We start from the raw sequence: 22,194 nt of genomic DNA, 5'->3' as shown, positions 1-22,194 counted from the left end.
ATAGAGATTTAAATTAAGGACATTTGACTGTATAAATTTATAAACACCCTAGATGTGCATTCTCAAGTTTAAAACTCAGTTTCTTTCATCGCTACTAGTTGTATGTTATCAATGTAGTTCATATTCCACTGGCTGTCACTTTCTCCATTAAGAGAAAAATAAGATATTTGGAAGACAATGTCAGTTTTAAACATAATTTTATACAAGTTCCCTACCGCTTTTGTAAGAATAACTGGTAGAAGAAACAGCAGTGGATTAGCAAGACAGTTGAAAATACTATAGAACAATGTAATCCAGACACCATGTGCCTCCTAGAATATATATTTTTTTAATTTTATTTATTTTTGGCTGCGTTGGGTCTTTGTTGCTGCACATGGGCTTTCTCTAGTTGTGGCAAGCGGGGTCCGCTCTTCGTTGCAGTGCGTGGGCTTCTCATTCGTGGTGGCTTCTCTTGTTGCGGAGTGTGGGCTCTAGGCACATGGGCTTCAGTAGTTGTGGCACGTGGGCTTCAGTAGTTGTGGCTTGCGGGCTCTAGAGCACAGGCTCAGTAGTTGTGGTGCACAGGCTTAGTTGCTCCGAGGCATGTGAGATCTTCCTGGACCAGGGCTCGAACCCGTGTCCCCTGCATTGGCAGGTGGGTTCTTAACCACTGTGTCACCAGGGAAGTCCCTGCCTCCTAGAATATTAAGAGAAGGAATAAAGCCAGTGCAAGAACTGTGTTGGTGCACTCAGTAAATGGTCCTGAGTTTAGAACCTGCAAATCTAACTCTACACATAAGGGAAACAGTGAGAAACGAGAGGAAAAGATCCAGTGCAGTATTAGATCTTGTTTTCTGGTGATCATTAATAGAGCTGATAGTAGATGTTATACAAAACAACCACCAAAAAAATTAAAAATTCAACTAAGGTTAGGAAACTCTGTATTAAACAGGGTGAAACAGGTTTTTTTTTCCCTCTCCTCCCTCTCTGTCTCTGTTTTCTAACTTGAATAATTCCCCATGCCTCTAATAAGCTAAGGTACACCGAAATCTTCAAAAGGGTAACAATAATAATAGATTTCTTCCTGTACAAGAAAAAGCTAAGTTTACATATTAAAACAGGTAGCCTCCTGAATACTTTCCTGAATTTTCCAAGTTCTCTATAGTGAACATGTATTAAATTTTTCATCAGGGAAAAACGAAAAACTCTCTCCTTTCCTAACCCTTATATTCAGTCCAACTGTAAGTCCTGTCAGTTCTGCTTCCGAAGTATATCCTGAATCCAACTTCTTACCATGTCCTAAGACCACAACCATAGTCGAAGCCCCCATCTTCCTTTTCCTGGATTAATGCAACACCCCCAGTAAGTGGTCACTGCCACCACTCTTGCCAACCTTCAGTCCTTCTGAGTCCTCCACAGAGCAGCCAGCTAGAGGAATCTTCCTGAAGCATAAAACTGGATTATAGAGTTCCCCTGCTTGAAACCCTCCAAAGGCTTCTCCGTGAACCAGAATAAAATTCAAATTGTTGCCCTTGGTCCTCAAAGCCCTTCCTGACCTGGCACCTGTCTGTCCTCTTGCTCTCACAGGCCACCCCGCTCCCTGACTCCTGTGCTCTGGTCACTGCCTCCACAAAAGCCAAGCTCATTTCACTCTCGGGAACTTTGTTCTTGCCATGCCTTTTGCTAAGAATGTGCTTGTCTGGGATCCTCACCTGACTTCCTCATTTTCATCTTTCAGATCTCAATTCACACATCACCTTCCCAGAGAGCTTTTTCCTGACCCCCCCTATTTAGCTAGAGCACCCCACCCATTTAACCCTCATTAACACTTATTGCAGCCTGAAGTGATTATATTTATCTCTCTGCATACTTATCATGTCCTTCTTTACTAGAATATAATCTCCTTGACAACAAGGACCTTTACCCTGCTACACGTCCACAATGGTTAGAATGAGGCATAGCACATAGTACGTGCTCAATACATCTTTGAAAGAGAAAATTCAGAGAAAAGCACATTTATTGTACCTCATATGACACAGTGCTAAATATCTGATTCTCTGCATAGACTTGTCAGCTGTATGTTATCCTCATTTTTACAGAAAGAGAAACTAAGATTTAGAGAAGTTAAGCAACTTGTCCAATGTCTCACAGCGAGCTCCTGTATGGGACCAATAATAACTGGGGAGAAGATACCTAATTCAAAAATTTTATTTCATAACCCCCAAACCCTCAGCAGTGTAAACTCCCCAACCCCTAATAACTACTACCGTAACAAAACCTACAGTTTCTCTCTTTCTTGTTATTGCAAAATATATTGATATTTCATTTATCAGGCTCTTAACTGTTCTAAATAAGTGAATTTTTCAGATAATGTAAACTTACCTGTTACAGGTCAAAACTTCATTATTTACATTATGTTTGGTAAGATATTTCTGTATATTTCTCAGTCTTCTGAAACAGAGTATATTCAGCAAAAATTTTTTTTTCTGAATAACACATGGTAATTTTTAGAAATGTCAGTTACTGTTCTGAGCAAAAAGAATTTTCTATTCATTATAACAGGAGTGGCTACATAATCTGTAGGGCCCAGTGCAAAATAAAAATGCAGAGCCTCTTGTTCAAGACTTGATAAGAATTTTAAGATGATGACAGCAGAACATTAAACCAGGCACAGGGCCCTGTATGACTGCACAGACCGCACGCTCTGAAGCTGACCCTGCATCATATAGCGTCTTATACATAATAGGAATTCATAAGCATTTACTGAATAATGAATAATATCTTTAAGCCTCAGTGAGCAGGGCTCATTTCTCTAAATGAATTCAGATGTGATGAAAATAATAATAATAATAACATTAATTGAGTTATGTAATAAGCACTGTTTTAATTGTTCTACATGCATTATCCTATCTGATTCTCAAAAACCCTTATGAGATTCATTTAGGATTTTATGGCTGCATGTAACAAACTCAGCTGAAGTGGCTTAACCAAACATGGATTCTATTTTCATATATTTGATAAGGGTCTAGTATCCAGAATATATAAATATATAAAGCACTTTAGCAATTTTTATCTGTCAGAGTTCTTCAGAGAAACAGAACCAATAGGATGTATATGTATACTGTGTGAGCGTGTTTGCATATTATATATGTGTATACACATATATATACATATATAAATATATAATATTTATTTATAAATATATAATATATATAAGCATATATACGTATATATTATATATATTGTATATGTAGTTATACACAAACACACACACAGACACACACATGCATATGAAGAGATTTATTTTAAGGAATTGGCTCGCAATATTATGGGATCTGGCCTAAAGGCTGGACACTCAGGCAGGATTTCTAGTCTTGAGGCAGAATTCTTTCTTCTTCAGGAAACCTCAGATTTTGCCCTTAAGGCTGATGGAATTAAGGCCCACCCACGTTATCAAGGGTAATCTCTTTTACTTAAAGTCAACTAAAAATGGTAATCACATGTACAAAATACTTTCATATCAACACATAGACTAGTGTTTGACTAAACAATTGGGTACCATAGCCTAGCCAAGTTGACACATAAAATTCACCATCACACAACTCAAGAACAAAACAACAGACTACGCAATTTTTAAAAGGACAAACTTCTTGAATACACATTTCTTCAAAGAAGGTATACAAATGTCCAATAAGAACATGAAAAGATGCCCAATATTGTCAGTCATCAAGGAATGCAAATAAAAACACCAATAAGGTGACTGACCTTATGACATTTCATATCTATGAGGATGGCCATAATAATAATAATTTTTTGAAATAGAAAACAGCAAGTATTGGACAGGATGTGGATAAACTGAAACTCTCATACAATGCTGTTGGGAATGCAAAATGGTGCAGCTGCTATGAAATACAGTTCGGCAATTTCTCAGTAAGTTATACATAAAATCACCATATAACCTAGCAATTCTGCTTCTAGGCACATACCTAAAAGAATTGAAAACAGGTGTTCAAATAAAAATCTGTACACAAATGTTCATAGCAGCTCTATTCACAATAGCAGATAGGTGGAAAAGACCCAAACGTCCATCAAAAGATATATATATATATATATATATATATATACACTACCAAATGTAAAATAGCTAGCTAGTGGGAAGCAGCCACATGGCACAGGGAGATCAGCTTGGTGCTTTGTGTCCACCTAGAGGGGTGGGATAGGGAGGGTGGGAGGGAGACGCAAGAGGGAGGAGATATGGGGATATATGTATATGTATAGCTGATTCACTTTGTTATAAAGCAGAAACTAACACACCATTGTAAAGCAATTATACTCCAATAAAGATGTTAAAAAAAAAAACAAAAAAAGATGAATGTATAAACAAATGTGATATATCCATACAATGGAATATTATTCAGCTATAAAAAAAGATATACTAATACATGGTACAACATGGGTAAACCTTGAAAACATTATGCTATGTGAAATAAACCAGGTACAAAAAAGGTCACATATTGTATGATTCCATTTATATGAAATATCCAGAATAAGCAGATTCATAGAGACAAAAAGTAGTAGTTGTCTAGAGCTGAAAGGATGCTGGTATGAGGAGTGACTCTAGTGAGTCTGGGGTTTCTTTTTGGGGTGATGAAAATGCTGTGAAATTACATAGTGGTGATGGTTGTGCAACAGTATATATATATACACTAAAACACACTGAATTGTACATCTAAAAGATTGAATTTCATGACATGTGAATTACTTTTCAGAAAAGCTGTTATAAAAAAGAATCAAGGGCCTAAACATCGTGCATGTCCTTTTAACAAGTTTGGGAGTTTAGGGGCTGGGGCCTTTTTTCTGCTCAATTTCTGGGCATTACACATAGGTCAGTTGATTGATGTAACTGCATAAGGGGGCTCAAGGTAAAGGAGCTATTTCAGAATAAAATTGGGAAATTCAGACAGAAGGCACAGAGGAAGAGAACAGTTCCTTTTGCTGGAGTCCTTGTCTCTGCTCCTCTGATTCCTGTAATGCCCTCAGAACTGCCTCTTGACCTTTCCAGGTTCTAGAATTCAGTTTGAGAAGCTCTGGTCAAAGCCATTTGGTAAAGCCAAGATAATGTGTATCAGTGCCTCATATTTAACCTGAAGGACTCTAACAGGTCATCTGAAAGTATTATTAAGGGGCTAGAGTTGACATTCTGGTCAGAGACCTAGCGATGGAGAAAGACATGTTAAAGGAATCAAATTGCCTAGATATGTTAAACTTATTTGTAGATAAATATCTCGGTCCTATACTTTAAAATAAAACAACCTGCAAAGTCATTCACAAGCTTCAGAGAAGAACTTAAATGAGCTGAAGCCCACTGATATTGCTAGAGACTCATAGCATCTGAGGAAAGAGAAGAGCTTTAAAAAGTGACTTATTCCAGGGAAAAGCTCAGAGAAGATCAACGCTTGTAATGAGCATAAGCTTCTATGCCAAAACAAAGCTCAAGGGGAGAGACCTGCGTCAAGAAAAGAGGTGTTGCCTGGAACCACCTTCTTTAGGAGGTTTACTTCTACTGTTGCAGAAAAAGAGAGTTGCTTCTGATACAGGACAATTTGAAATGATGTAGTATAAAATAGTAACATCTTTGTGCACAAAATGGAAAGAATGCAAATTCTGAAACTGCTTCTAAATTTATCAAGAATCTCAATTTCAAAGCTGGTATGTTAGGGATTTTTATAAATTGGGTTTTGCTATTGCTATTGTCACCAGCAAAGCCCACTGGGGTCCTGGGAAAAATAAGATGGAATCTAGATGATAAGATATAAGGTCTAACCACTTCTTTTGTGCTTAGTCTAGTTTCACTTGCCTGTAGGGGGGCCCTGCAGAGGCCTTGCACCTAAGACATGGGATTGGAGTTCCCGGTGCAGAGATGCTGGCACTGAGATATGGTGTGCCTTGCGCAACACACCTGCCCCAACGGGCAAGGACTCTGCCCCTCCCTCCGCAGATGAACCCTATAAACTGGTCCCGCCCACCGCCCGTCTCAGAGAGCGTGTACTCCAGAGCGGGAGCTCCCACCTCTCCATTCTTTGATCAAAGAATAAAACTTTCCTTCGCTTCTGAACCAAACTCGGTCTCCTATCAGCGCGAACAACACCAGGCAGAAGGACTCTTGTTGGGGACCCACTCTGGAAGGTCAGTAACACTATCATGGTGCCACTTTTAGCTGATAACTAGGAATACCTGTCCTTTTTGGGTCATGATTAGGTTGGAACTAAAGCTTTGAATTACACAAGATCTTTAGAACTTCCTCCTTTATGAAATGCTACTGCCCTGTACCTTGAAGAAGAGACTGATCATGGGAATTCCTCATTCCTTGGATCTCAACAGAATAATGAATGAGGAAGTTCCACAGAGACCCTTTAATCAAATGCAGTAAGGACAGGGAGTTGGTTGGTTAATGGAAGATGTTAAAGAGATGAATCATAAAAATATCATGGATATACACATCAAATTTGTATTTTAAATTAAAATAACTGCATTCTTTTGCCAAGCTTTTGATATAAAGGCTTTTTCATTGAATGTTGGTCAGTTGGTTGGAGTTCTACCTTATCTTTCATGCATAAACTGCACCCGTAGTATATCCAGTACTATTTCCAGTTATAATTTCTTTAAAAGGAAGCAAAAACTTAAAGACACCTGTTGGACAAACTGAATGCAGAGTCCATCTAGATTTTTATAATTGCTTTTCCACTTTAACCAGTGCCCAGCAACTTACTTTTATTGAATCTTTTCAAAATATTCAACCAAGTTTTCATAGAAACAACTTTTCTTTTTGCATTCATATTTCATATATTTATATATTTTATTTATTATTAATAATGACATGTTTAACTGGCATGAAACAGGCTGAGGAACAAATAACCTGAGTCTTAGTAAGTATAGAATTCAGCTGATGGTAGCAGAGTGCATGGGGGTGCTAGAGAGTGGCCTTCTGGCTGTGAGTGCTCAGGTGCTGAGGGTATGAGTCAGGATATTTCCCTGCAATATTGGTCACACTCTCAGCAACGTGTCTCAGAGCCGATTGGAGCTGCTCTACACCACCAACTCTGCATTGCCCAGCGCCTCCCTTTTCTTTACTGCTGCAAGTTCCTTTGCAAGCCCAGGCCCCGCCTTCCCCAAACAGCTTAGCTACTAGTGGTGGCCAGTCCAGACCTGCTATGCTCAGTGCCTCCTTGGGTCCAAGGCCCACTGGATGTATGAAAGCATGTGCCCACAGACTGGTTGTCATCACAGTGTTGTGGTGTGACTGTTCATGTACATGCCCAGAGGTTATTTTATAATCTGTGGCTGGCTTGGCAACATAGTTCTATAACCTAGAGGAAACTGTTTCTGACATCTGAATTTTAGGTCCAGATGATGCGGCTAACCCAGAGCAGTTTTTGCCACCACGTAAAGTAATTTGGTTGGAGTCTTAGGATGAAATGGGAGGAGGCACAAAATGCAGTGAAAGCCCCTTTTTGGTGCTCCCTCAGCCTAGCTGACTTTACATCCTGGACAGCTGACCATCACCAGCCTAATGCATTTCCCTTGGTGGAACGAGGGAAGATAGATGCACATTCATTGAATCATGACAAACTTGATACCATCTCATATCTTCGTTGACACCTGTATCATTTAAATATGAAAGGGCAAAGTCAATTTGCAGAGTGTTATGTGACACAGTGTATGGTCCCAACCATCCGTTAACCCATGCTTGGAGCCACCAATTCCACAGAATACTAGCTTTCCTTCCCTTCCTTTTCTAATCACCTTGCTGGTCAGCTATCCTGGATTTTTTTTCTTTTCTTTTCTTTTCTTTTTTTGCATGTCGGGAAAGGGGGCAGGGGAATGGGCAGAAACAGTTATGAAAGGTTTAATGTGAACATTAAGGGAAAGGGAATTCAAGAGGACCAGAAAATTCTTGAGAACCACCAATATTAAGAATGGAATCAGGTTTCAAAATGATGTGTATATAATAGAAAAAAAGTTAGAAATAAATAGCAATTACACATTTCAGAATTTCAGAAGAGGAATAACAGACTCAGAGAATGTATAGGAAATATAGTTAAACCAGTAAGCCAAGGGCTGCTAGGCTGGAGGTAACCAGGTCAGTGGGTCCTGAGGGCCCCAGGCTATGCTTGCAACAGAAAGAGAACAGCTTCCAGGTCACAGGTCAGTGTTCCAGGTCCTCTTTCCACGTTTTCTCTTTGCTATCTTTATCAAACCCTTTTCCGATTACAGCATGATTTCATTTACATTGATTTTGTACTCATACACGCCTCTCATGTTACCAGAGAATGTTCCTCCCAATAGCTTAAGTATTTGTCCATCTTAACGGCAAAGTTTCTTCCTCTGGCTTTTTGTAATACTAACAAACTACAAACTCCCTAGCCCCAGTGCTCCTGGCAGTAACCCAGTGAAGGTTCTACCTTTGTCACTGTGTGAAACCCCTCCAAGAATGTCTCCTTACATGATGCTTCTCTCCTAGCCCACCTCTAGCTGGACTAGATTACTCGGGCCTCATCACCCCACAGACCTCTGTTACGTGTTCGAACAAAGTCATCTCCATTCTCTATTCTGGTCTTACGCATCTGCATATTCTCCATTAATTGTATAACCCACATAGCAGCTGTCAGCTCCTCCCTCACTAGCTTCCAGGAGTCTGGTCTGCACACCTTGTGATATGTGTGGTTTTGTTGGTAACCTATGGAGAAGGGTCACCTCACCCAATGACAGCATCTCAACAGAGACACCCCTTTTAGACACTTCTTCCCAAGCCTCAAGCGGCTCCTCCTGCTGGCAGCTGCCACAAAGCCCCTCCTCAGACTCTACCCCTTCCCTCCAGGCCGTTTCCAGCTCTGTCTCCTGGTTATGCAGAGCGGCTTTCTCCTCCAGGCTCTGAGACTTCTTTCCACTCTGCAGAGGGATCATCAAAGCACCTTCTCAACAAAGACTGGTCTCTTCCAACATGGAAATTAAACTGAAAACTTTCTTCATTCAGTTCTTCAGATCAGCTCATACCTCAGATTCCCACTGGTTGGCCAACTTCTGTTTTGCCCACAGTGTCCAGCTCTTTAACTGGTTCCTTCACATGAGCTTCTGTTGCTCCCTCTGCTGCAGCAAGTCCTTTCTGGACTTTGGATTTGGGGCAGCTTTCTGTCTCTACTTTTATAGGTCTACCTCAACCTCAATCTGAACTGTCACATACTTAATACATTTTGTGATAAGATTTGTCAGCAGTAAGAACTGTCACTAAAACAAGACAGCAAAGCCACTCTCTAGGGTGTTGTTTTTGGTAACAAAAGAAACTAGGGATTTCATTTAGTTTGCAATAACTAGCCTTTCCCCTCTACCATCACCCAGGTTATTGCTAATGCTCTACACAAGCTGTCTCCTGGGGTGGTCTGATGGTACAGTTCTGGATGGCATCCTGGTTATCTTGCTAAATTCTTTACTTACCTCAGAGTCAGTACCAAATCCTTGACCATTATACATCCTCTCGGGGAACCCATGATATGATAGTTCTTAACTTTAGGCTGATGAAAATCTCTCAGAGAGTCTGTTTGTAAGGCAGGTTTCCAGGCTTCCATAAACCAGGAATCTGCCTCTTTGTCATGTACACCTAAGTGATTCTGAAGCCAGTATTGGGGGAGCATAGTCTTTCCCAAAGTGGCCATTCATATTGTGGTGGCCCAAGACATTGTAAGAGTTACATGTTTATTTACATTTTAAAAACCCATATAATAGCAAAAATATTATTTCATATATATTACTTAGGATGCTAAATTAAAATAGTGATTTAATTGAAAGGATTATTAAGTAAATCAGAGTGGAGGTAGAACTCGTATGGCAAAAATTGTGAAAGTGGCAGGTACATGGTGAAGTTTGAGGAACAGTGAGTCGACGACTAGGTCTGCTTCTATGAATATCCGACATGATTATTTTTTAAGTTCCAGAATATTGCTTTTATGTGTAGCTTTTTAAAAAAATGATACATTTTCACCATAGAAAATTTTTTAATTTCATAAAAATAATAAGAAGAAGATAAAATTTACTGAGAAACCATCATTGAGAGATTAGCACTGACGTCTTGCATACTGCCTTCCTACCTTCTCTCTCGGTGTTCCTCATGCTTGCTTTTTCTCCCTCAGTCTCTCTCTCTCCTTTAATCATCATATTTTTAAAACTGGGAGCATACTGCGTATACATATTTGCCACTATTTTTAATTTTTTAAAACACTTTACCATGCCATTAAGGGGTCTACCAAAAGATTATTGTAATGGTTTAATAACATTTCAGCAAAGAACAGTAGTTAAGAGCACGTGGGCCAGTTTGCCTGGTTTCAAACCCTGGCTCTGCCTTGCGTAATTTAACTGCCCTGTGCTTTCATTTTCCCATAAATAATATGGGAATAGTGGCACCTAACTCAGAGAATTGGAGTAAATGAGATAGAATACTTAGAACTCTGCCTGCCTGGTCCATAGCAAGAACTTGAAAAGTTCAGACATTATTATCCCATGTGTATTATCATATTTAAAGCCCCTTTTATTTTCTGATGTTTTATGTTCTTTAGAATGTTTGTGATTCCTATAGCACCTGATCCTAGGGTCAGAAAATCCATGTAGGTGAAGCAACAGTTTGTATGTTCCCTAATTCCCATGGCCTGTCTGCTTTAGCTCTTTGGTTTTCACATTTCTCCTAATACTTTTGTAGTTGTTGTTGTTCAAAAGGTCCTCCCATTCTAGGCTACTAACATCTGGCTCAAACAAATATGACCTTTTCTACTGGCACCAAAGGAAGTTCTTAGTTTGAAGAAGAGAATTATTAGACACAAACTTGGCCAGTCTTTAAAACAGTCCCTCTCACTTATTCTGCTGAAGAGTTGAATGTCTTAATCAACCCTATCGGTGGAAAGTCACCCTTAACTTCTCTGTTACACCTTCCTGCCTGTGTATATATTCTCATCTTGTTGTTTGGATTGTACCTTAGAGTTTCCCTTTCTTATACTTGGATCTTGCTGACAGGACTGTTTTGTGACATGTGCGTAGAACATGCCCACACCTTTCTTAAAGAGACCAAAGTTTCCACAGTGCTGTTATCTTGCTCCCGTCACAGAGTTACACCTTGTGATTCTGTTGTGCTTGAGTTGCAGGGACGACCCTATCACTTTTGCTCACTGCAATCTCCCTCGGGAACCTTCAGCGGAGCAAGCTCTTCCTCCACTTGGGCCTCCATTTGGACCTGTTTGGTCAGAAAACTTCTGCTGAACTTTTGAGTTTTAACTGGCTTAGGAGAGACTTGTGTCATATGATTGCCATCTACCTTATTTTCTCTGGTAATTCTCCTGTCAGCTTTTTGGCCTGTTTATTTTTCCTAACAGTCTCAGTTATGTGTACGTCAAGTTAAAGTATTGCATAGGGCATCTTGGTGACTAGGTTAATATTCTATGCACTTAGTGGGAATTCTAGCAAGCACCCCTGAGGCCCTGTCAGAAGGTTTGCTCTTTGCTATGTCTTCTTCCACTATCAAGTTTCACTAAGATCTGCATATAATCTACTTCAAGATATTGGAGATGCTTTTGCTTTACTGTGCAAGAGGAAATCCTTGGTTCTGTATGCTCTGCTGTAAGTGGTGGCTATGGGAGAGAATGCATGTCACAGAGCAAACCTATAAATGGGTGACAGAGGACAATTGTACAATTCGCACTGGCTGATCCAACATTGCACTAATCTGTGTAATAGCAAATTAGGAAGAGCAGTACCTAGAGCTGTAGAGATATATTTATCTTTCTCAGCTTTTGTTTCGAAAAATTACAAGCCTACAGAAAGTTTCCAAGTATAATGAACATCCATATAACCTTTATGGAGATTCCCCAATTACTTTGTCACATTTGCTTTCTGTCTCTCTCATATATATGCTTTTATACATCACACATAAACACAACAATTATTATTATTATTGTTTTTCTGACACTTTACCCCTAAGAATAAAGACATTCTCTTACATAACCATAAGACTGGAAAGTTAACATTGATTTGATAACATTATGTATTATACAGGCCATATTCAAATTTCCCCATTTGTCCCTTTAGTCTCTTTTAACCTAAATCATTTCCCAACCTTTCTCTCTTTCGCCACATCGATTTACATATTTTGTTGTTGATGATACTGTTTTGTTTTACAGAATGTTTCTCAATTTGGATTGGTCTGATTGCCTTCTCGTAATTAGATTCAGGCTAAACTGGGACTTGGGGAGTCGGAGCAGGAATACTACACAGATGACTTTGTGTGCAACAAATTAGGGACCTCATGATGCCAGCTTGTACCTCATTGGTGATGCTATGTGTAGTCTCTTGGTGAAGGTAGTATTCACCAGATTTCTCCATTGTTAAAGCTGTATTTTCCCTTTGTAGTAAATGAGAATCTATGAGGCAGGATTGTTTGAACATCCCATTCCCCAATGTTCTTTCACCCAATTGTTTTAGCATCCACTGACAATTTTTGACTAAATAATTGTAATTACTGTGGTGATTGTAAAATGGTAATTTATTATTTCTATTATTTCTTCTACATTTACTAACGGGCTTTTTTTTTTTTTCTAGAGAAGAGCTTTCCCTTCTTCCCCTCTCTTTTAAATTTATTTCCTAGGCGTATGAATTCATAGATATGTTTAAAATTTAATGTGTTTAATTAATTCCTGTCATTGTTCATTCTGATGCTTGGATTATTCCAAATTTGGCCAGTGGGAACCCCTTCAAGTTGGTCAATATGCTTTTGAAGAAGACTGTACTCAAAGTCCGGATTTCGGACAATTGCATTCAAACTGGAAGAAGATGGCGGGGGAGGGTAAAGCTCATCAGCTCAGTGATTAACACTCTACATGCATTGTTTCACTTATTCTTAGAAAAGCCTATAAAATAATCACTATATTTTAAGGAGTTTAAAAATTCTGTAATTAATATAAAAGCCCTGATATATAGAAATTACAGCACAGATGAACATTCAGGGTAGAACACATAAGAATACCAACAACATATAAACGGAAGCTCACAATAGGGCCAGAACCAACATTTCCTTTCCCCACACCTAAGAAAAATACCTTTGCTTTAGGTATGTGCATGTCTGTGTGTGTTTAACCATTTCTTTAGTAATGTTTATCTAGAATCACATAGCTATTCTGGGTAGTTAACAAAAACTAACTGCTTAACTAACTGTATACAGTAGAAACTCTCAACCACTTCCACTTAACTAACTTGCCAGATTCACAGATGTTCTCCATTCCCTCTGTGGACTGAATTTTCTGATATGCACAACAGGCTGAGCACATGAGGGCAGTAACTACTCTCCAATATATCCAAGGACTTCTGCTCCCATTTCTGCTGTGGTTTACTAACCAAGAGTTCATTGTATTTGTTCCCAAGCCTGTTTGGGTTAATTAGAATTGTGATTGTAGTATTTTATTTAATTAAATTAAGCATATTTTAATTAAATATTATGAAAATCGACAAACTAGGATAGCAAAAAAGAGAGTAGTTGCTTTTCTGAAAATTAAGTTGACTGTATTAGAAAGTCTTAATAACCCCAAACCACTAAAAAAATTATTGTTACAATAGAGGTGAGCAAAAAAATGTTTAAAAGACTGTAATAGGAATCATAAAAGTCCCATCAGGTTCTAGATTCAGACTGCCTCAGAAATGTCTGCTTTACTTTAAATAAACTGAAACTAGAAATAGATGCATTGTGGATGTGATTTATGTAAGAAAGTCTTTAAAACACAGATCTGCACTTAAGGGGGAAAAAAGACCTTGACTGTACATCAAAATATTGCCAAAGCATGTTTTGTTATTTTTTAGGAGTTGAGACTTTAACCAAATTTTTGGATTAATTGACACAACACTGCTTTTGGTCTTATCAAATAAGAGTTTGTACTGTAAAGTTCTCATCCTACAAGGGTTTCAGCCATTCTTAATTAAGGTTTCTGTGTCTTTTAAAAATCTCGATTAAAGAACCATTTTTAGGTACTGTTAAAAGTCTGTATGTGGAATACAAACCCAACTAACCACTGCAGCCTATCTTCTGGTGCCCAGAATGGACAAACAGGGCAAACAGCCCCCTGGCAAGATGATGTTTAAACAGAGTTTATAGGTGCTGAACATAACTCAGAGGAAAACTCTCTGGAACTTCATATGCTACTACATATGATGTTATATGGTGCAAATTATTTTTTTTTAAAGTGAGTTTTTTTTTTTAATTTATTTATTTTTGGCTGCGTTGGGTCTTCTTTGTTGCACATGGGCTTTCTCTAGTTGAGGTGAGTGGGGCTACTCTTGATTGTGGTGCGCAGGCTTCTCATTGTGGTGGCTTCTCTTGTTGCAGAGCACAGGCTCTAGGCCCGTGGGCTTCAGTAGTTGTGGCACGCGGGCTCCGTAGTTGTGGCTCACGGGCTCTAGAGCGCAGGCTCAGTAGTTGTGGTGCACGGGCTTAGTTACTCCGCGGCATGTGGGATCTTCCGGGACCAGGGCTCGAACCCGTGTCCCCTGCATTGGCAGGTGGATTCTTAACCACTGCACCACCAGGGGAGCCCTATATGATGCACATTATTAATAGGTTAAAGTTTCTTTTGAATTTCTGTATTTCTGGAATGGCTATCACTTCTTTTGTATCTTGCTAAATACCTAACATTATCTTTGCTTCTCCTAAATTAGAATGTAAAAAAATTATCTGAGAAATTATTATATAATAGTACAGTATTGCAAAGGCAAGGCTTCCATAGCCTATCTACTGGGTGCACCAACCTTAGCCTTAGCCCTTTCCTATTCTGAGTTCAAGCTTTTATTTTGCTTCTGGCTAAGACTGCTATTTTACCACCAATCTAGAACAGGGCAAAACTGCTGCTGTTCATCTAGTAGGTGAATTGAAAATATATCTTTAAAAATATTTTAATTTTTATTTAATTAATTTATTTTATATTAATTTATTTTAAATTTACACTTAAAAAATATTTGTGGATTATGCTGGTTTTTTCCCTCACTTCTGAAAATGTTCAGGAGCTCAAACGACACTTAAATAGCCAGGTCACAGTCCACATTCAGCAGCTAGATTATCCCTGGGGGAGTGGGAGGAACTTACCCAAATACCCCCTACCATGCTCTGCTCTTCAAGTAAATCTGTAGTACAGAACCAATCTCTCCCCCAGGGCTGGAGAACCAGCCTCACCCTTTCAGCAGGCGAATGTGACTGAGTACAGAAGCATGGGCACCAGAGCATAAACAGAGTAGTGTCATGTCACATCATGTCACATCCATCGACTTCGATGGAGCCCCACTGCTGACTGAATCGAGTCCAGACTGCAGGCTTACATCCAAGTCCAGAGACCCCATGACTGCCGCCCACTTTCCAGCTTTAGTCTGGCTACTCCCACATACGTACATCATGCTCCAGCAAAACAGGAAACTCTCCTCTCAAATAAGTTCTGTCTTTCCCTGAATTGTTTTCCCCACTCTGCTCAAACCAACCTCATCTCTGCTTATTGAAATCCTATCCATCCATTAAGGTTCTAGGTCAAAATGTCACTTTTCCTTGAAGCCTTCCTTGATTTCTCTAACCCATGGTCTTCTCTCTCTCCTTTGAACCCTTAGGGCACTGAACATATTGTGTCATCTACTATCATTTTTTACTTTACTTCCTATGGTCTTTGGGAGGAAGCACTAGATTTTACTCAGTTTGCATTTCCTGCAGTACGTTGCCCACTCGGCACCTTGAACACAGAAGGTGTTTAACCTCTAAATAAATGTTTGATAGCTTTTAGTTGAATTGTGTAAGTTCTTGACTCCATAACCAAGTAGTGCAATGCTGGTAGAGTTTAGGAAATATTTTTAGGAGGTAAAGGTACATAGATTTGGAATGAATATATTCTACTATAAACCATGAAATTCTCTGAGCTGAAAAATGATAACACTTAAAATTCAGATAGAAGAGTTGACTTCCAGAGATGTCCTTTATGTACGCTATAAATAGATACAACGTTTATTCCAATTTTTTATTTATTGAACACTAGGAAATATGTTACTTCTCTTTTTTTCTTGACACTTTTCAATTCTTGTTCAATATTTTTGACTTGTACTATTAATTTATTATTAAAATATCAATAGTCTTAAAAAAAAGACTTGACTGTTTCTTTTTTTTTTTTTTTGGTGTTGAGTGGTCAAATACACAATCCTGAAGATTGATACTTCAAATAAATATAGGGAACTACTCCTTATATATAAGACATTTCTATAATTTATTATTGATGCATTCTATAATGATATATCTGTTTCCTCCTTGCTTTTCTGCCACAGAGTTGGGTGGCAGGCAGCTGAACAAGCACTAAAGAACTTTCCCTATTAACTTTATTCTGCTGTTGAGGATGAATTGTGACATTGACAGCATTATGGATCACTCAGCATCCTCCCCCCAGCCCCTTGATTTTTTCTAGTACTTCATTCTCTAGGGGCTGAGGGGCATTTCAAGGTGGGTTCAGTGCATTAAATATGTGTGTGGTCTGACTACAGTTCCAGAATGGTATACACTAATGATATCACTCCAGGTTCTGGCTTCATATTTAACTCCGTGTGTGCAATGCACTCAGCTAGACCATGATCAGCCAGACACATTCCCAATTTTACTCATCTTGTTTATTTACTGAAGGGTTTCTACATGTGCCATCCAATCAGTGTCTCTCTTAGGTTTGGGGGAGAGTTTCCTTAAATGTGGTCATCAAGTACAGATTTTGAGCATCTGAAAATGAAATGAATAGCTTAAAACTACAAAGGAAACAAAGAACTATTCTCTTGGCTTTGGCATGATAACTGGGCTTCACCGCTTAAACGCAAAATTGCTGGTCTTGAGTGATAGCAGGAAACAGTTTAGTTACTTCTGTCTAAAATTCAGGCCCCATAATGATCTATAAAAGAAGATCCTGTCAAACTCAAATACTTTTAGACAAATAAGTAGAAGTTATGAATGATATGTAAGAGGTGATCAGTATTTCTTTGGCTCAGTGCCTCCTTCATACAAATATGGGAATGTAAATCTTAAATCCCTCTCTTTTGTCATCTTAGGGTTTTCAGAGCTCTCATATAATACAGAGGGCTTTGCACTATTCCTTCTGCCTAAAATTCTCTTCCTACAGATAGCCACATGGCTTGCTCTCTCTTCCTTCAGGTCTTTGCTCAAATGTTCCCTTCCTTCTCAGTGGGATTTACAATATATAGGGTGAAGTGTTCACCCAATTGCAAAGAATGTATCTATCTTCCTTTCCTGCTTTATTTTCTCCACAGCGCTTTTTACCACGTCAGTGATTATATGCATATATTTGTTTATAGACTGTTTCCCTCCTTAAAGCTGCATGGGGGCAAGAATTTTTTATTATTTAGCTCAATGCTATATCTTCAGCCCCTAGAAGATGCTTGGAAGATGGTAAGTACTCAATAAATATATGCTAGGTGAAAATGAGTGTATTTAGTCTTTTCCTCCTTTGCTTATTTTTCCAGTCATCTTTCCAAAACATAAATCTGATCATGTTACTCCCATGCTTATAAACTTTCAATAGCTCCCCATTACCTACAGAATACAATTCAAATGCCTTAGCTTGGCAAACAGAATCCCAACCCACCTCTCCAATCTCTCCTCTTAGCTAGCACTCAACCACTCAACAGTGTCCAAACCTGCCCTACTCCTCACATCTCTATGCTTTTGTGCACATTGTTCTTTTCACTTACAGTGTCCTTCCCATCTTTCTACCTGGGCAACTCCTGATCATTCATCAGGACCCATATGAAATTGGGGCTCCTCTGGGAAGCTTTCTTTGTCCATCCTAGGCAGAATCAGTCTGTCCCTTATCTGGGCTCCTACTCTTAATACAGTACCAATGACACATGGTTATAGTTATTTATGCATTTACATTCTGCTACCAAATTGTGATATAGCCTTTGTCTTTCTTAGTCCTGATGATTAATTAGATGATGTGTATAAAACTTGGCACAGTAGTTAGAACACAGTTGGTACATAATCTCCTTTCCTTCCTTTCTTCCTGACAAACTTCCTTTCTTTTCTCAAAACTGGGTCTGCTCAAGTTATGACATATAAACTCTTCAAAGACTGGAAACATTTTATAACAATCTTTGAATCTTAGTAAGTTCTATAGAGACTCACACTTTGCAAGATTTTTTTAATGGAATGATGGATGGATGGGTAGATGGGTAGATGGATGGACCACCAGAGGATAAAGTTTCAGGTCCTTTCCCAACACCCCCCCTTTTTTTGTTGCAATACTACTTTTGTGCATAACTGCTTAATTACCATTCTTTCTTGTATGTACAATTATCCCCCCCATGTGCCCAGTTAAATGATTCCATATATTTGGGGGACACAAATGATTTATCACAGACGCAAGTGATTAACATTGGACACCCAAAGTTCATGTGTAAAAAAGAAAAAAATAAAAGGTTCATCTGAGGCTAGGCTGAAAACCTGGACAAAAAAGTTAAAGACACTGTGTACAAAGCAGCAGCTTACAATTCTTCAACTTCTAAATGTATTATTCAGTCTCCAGGGAATAAACAATGAGCAAAAAGTTAGAGTTGAATCCATTGGAAATTGTTTCTTACTTGATTCAGAAAAAGAATTAAAAAGACTTGACATAGAATAGAGTGATTTTATCAAGGCAGAGGACACTGTGAAAGAAAGGTCATAGAATGTAGCTGAATACACAGGGACAGCAATAAATCATGTTAGCAATCAACACACCTAGTGTTCTATGCCCACCAACAGTGGCCTGGGTTTGAAAGAAAGGTGTAAATCCCTCATTCAGCATAAGTTTTTGCAATCCTATGCTGTAAAAATCATTTCTTTCCAAGCCCTTCCAGGGATCAGAATATGACCTGATAAATAGCCCCATTCTATTTTCGTTATTAAATACATGGGGTGGGAAAAGCAACAGCATTCACAGCAGAGGATCAGGTGACAACAGCCTTCTGTACAGTGGCTTCCACATGTGAGACTTGTAGCCCCATCGTCCCTGCACTTCCTTTACTCTGGGAATCTCATCTATCGCTACTTGACTCACCCAAGCCAGCTCCTGGATGACTCCTATTCCAATACCTTGAACACTGAACTCACTCTCTCTAACCACAGAGTTCTCTCCTCTTCTCCCATTCCTTCCCTCCTGCTGAATCCAACTACTTCAGAACCTCTAAGACTTCACCTTGGAAAGACAATAAGATGTTTGTGGCAAAGAATGCCAGTTTTCCTCCAGTATTCCTCCTTTGTCCTCAGAATAATAGAAGCCCATGTTTTATCAGGGTATATAGCTGCTCACATTAAAGGCTACATTTCTTTGCTTTCCTTGCAACAGTCTGTGGGCTTATGACTAAGTTCTGGTTTGTTGGATGGGACATGGAAGTGACATGTGCAATCTCTAGGTTGTTTCCTTAAAAAGAAAGAGTGTGCCATTTTGCTAACTAGAATGTGGACATAGTGCTGAGTTGTTCTGAACCATGTGATTGAGGGCAAAGCAACAAAATAAAGAGACCTTGGGCCTCTAATAACTTCTCAAAGCAGAGATGCCCACTAGCTCAGTCTGTAATATAATAGAGATTATAACTTTTGTTGTGTTTAAGTCACTGTTATTTTGGATTTCTATCACAGCAGCCAAACCTATAGCATAACTTATATAGTCTTTCACAAAGTGACTTGCCCACCAAACATGTTTTTCCATCATTGTTTTACAACTTCTTCCATAACCATCAATGGTTCTCAACTTTGGTTGGATATTATAACACCTGGGACTTCTTAAAAAATCTTGATGCCCAGGGCTTACTGAAGACCAATGATATAATAATTTCTGGGAGAGACTCAAGTATTAAAATTTTTTGAGGTTTCCCAGGTGATTCTAAATGTATAATCAAGGTTTAGAAGATGGTTTAGATGATCTGCTGGTGTCTTGAGAAGTGAAAGAGTTCATTCCTAGCTTGAAGTTGGAAGAAGGAAAAGAAATATTAGAAAGTAGATAAAAAAGAATGATAACTCCTTATATCTCTTGCTTCAGAACCTGATACAACTATCCATTTTCTTGCTTGAATTTTGAAAACTCTCAGTTTACCACAGTGGCCATATTTGAATATAACTAGGAAGTACATTCCAAACAATGTTTTGATGACTTTTTTATTTTCAAATCTTGATTATTTTCATGACTCTGACTTCTTTCATGACAATGTAAGGTTGAACCACACAATTAACATCTTGCAGAAAACCACACAGATCAAAAACAGGGGCCACCAGGGAGGACCAGTAACCAAGCATCCCATTGTGAAGGGAAAGTTCATCCTAAGGAGTGACTTTAGGCACTTGGGAGAATTCAATGTTTAAAACACACAGACCACCTCCCAATAAGACAATAGGTTCCCAGGCCTGAGAGATTTGTAAACTGGGGAAGAAAGAGAGAAAGAGACTGAAAGAAAGAAAATGGGGGAGGAGGCAATATTGAGAAAGATGGGGAGGGGAGGGGAGGGAAGGAGAGAGACAGACAGACAGACTGGCAGAGAGGTAGATGGTTATAGCTCTTGAGTGGCCATTAAGGTTCAATTCCCTTGCCACATACCTCTCCCTCCATCACTCAGCTCCTGTAAATGACTTTTCTGATTTATAGGGCAGGGGAGGGGCTGTTCATTTCCTGTGTATTATTCCATTACTTACTAATATCTGAAACCAGAATGAAAGATGGAGTAAGCTGAATGGGAGGAGGGCAGAGAGAAGTTGTAATTGTACGAATTTATTATTTCAGATTTTTTTTTTTTTTTGCCAATGGGTTCATTTCATCTGATATCTGGTATGACAAAAATGCTATTATAATTTATTAAGATTGTAAGGGAGGAAAAAGCAAGCTTTTTTAAGTGCCAAAAGAAATAAACCCTAAGACTGATCACTTTTTAAAATTTAGTAGGGATCCAAAGTCTGAACTAATACACATTGTCATCACCTTTCCAGGCTGTCCTCAGATAGTGTTCCTTCTGAAACTAATGTTCCTTCTCAGAGGATATTCAGTGGAATCATAAGGTGGTGTGTCTCTGGCTAGATACAGTGGGAGTTGAAGAGATAGCATTTATAAAAAAGTAATTTGTCACAACTTAGATCTAGCTTTAACAAAACAGGGAATGATGTAAAGTCAGCTATCAGTGAGACATAACATGAAAAGAGGGCAAATTGCACAGCCCTCATTTGAGTTAGCAGGTGGGAGTTGGTTCTTAACTGTTTCTGTTTGTATTATCAAAGCCCAGCCTAGGAAACAAAATTTTAAACAAATTAACAGAAAAGGCTGATGGGTTGAAGAGAGCTCTACACCTTGTAATTAATCACAGAACTCATACTTAGATGGGTAAGAACTTGTTGGCTAAAACACTAAAATAACCATTTCAGAAGATCAGTACTTCACAAGAGAGAAAGCAACCACTGAGTCACAGACTCGACATGCTTCAGGGGGGATAGAGGCAAATGGCTTTTAGCCTGACTTTCTTTGCTATGATATATAATATTTTATTTGCTGCTTTACTGGACTTTCTTTACCAGAACCTTACAACTCAGGCTATGGTTTTTAGAATCTCTCTTAAAAGGCAAGGACAATATTTCTTTTGTATAGGGTCTAGCTCATTAACTAGTTGTAGACACACATTTAAAATATCTCAGATGGATACCATCAGGGAGTTTTCCAACAGTCTTTCTCCACTCTCCTTTACCCTAATTATTAAAACCCTGATTTTGTTTGGTCACAATGTGCCTAGCCCCAAGAAATGAATCATGGTTGGTCTAAGGCCCTTCTGGTATGGCCATAAGGTCTTCTGCTGGATATTTGTTTTCTCAGCTTCCCCTACAGTTAGTGGTGGTCACATGAGCCAGTTCTGGCCAATCAGATGTAAGAGTGAATCTCCAGGGGCTTTCTGGGTAATATTTTGATTTCCTTGGAGTGCTCCTATTCTTCATGTCTGAGATATTGTTGTAAAGGACTGATGCTTGGAAGGGAAACATACATCTTGTGACTGCACATAAGGCAGCAACATGATAGAAGATGAAGATAATGTCAAAGATGCTGACCCAGAGCCCTAACATTGTTGAGCCCTGGGATTGCGTATAACTAGACTCTTGTT

The sequence above is a fragment of the Balaenoptera ricei genome, chromosome 3 (assembly GCF_028023285.1).
Source record: "Balaenoptera ricei isolate mBalRic1 chromosome 3, mBalRic1.hap2, whole genome shotgun sequence".
NCBI classification, from domain to species: Eukaryota; Metazoa; Chordata; class Mammalia; order Artiodactyla; family Balaenopteridae; genus Balaenoptera; species Balaenoptera ricei.
The sequence above is the reverse complement of the archived record's forward strand: the minus strand, read 5'-3'. Positions refer to the sequence as shown.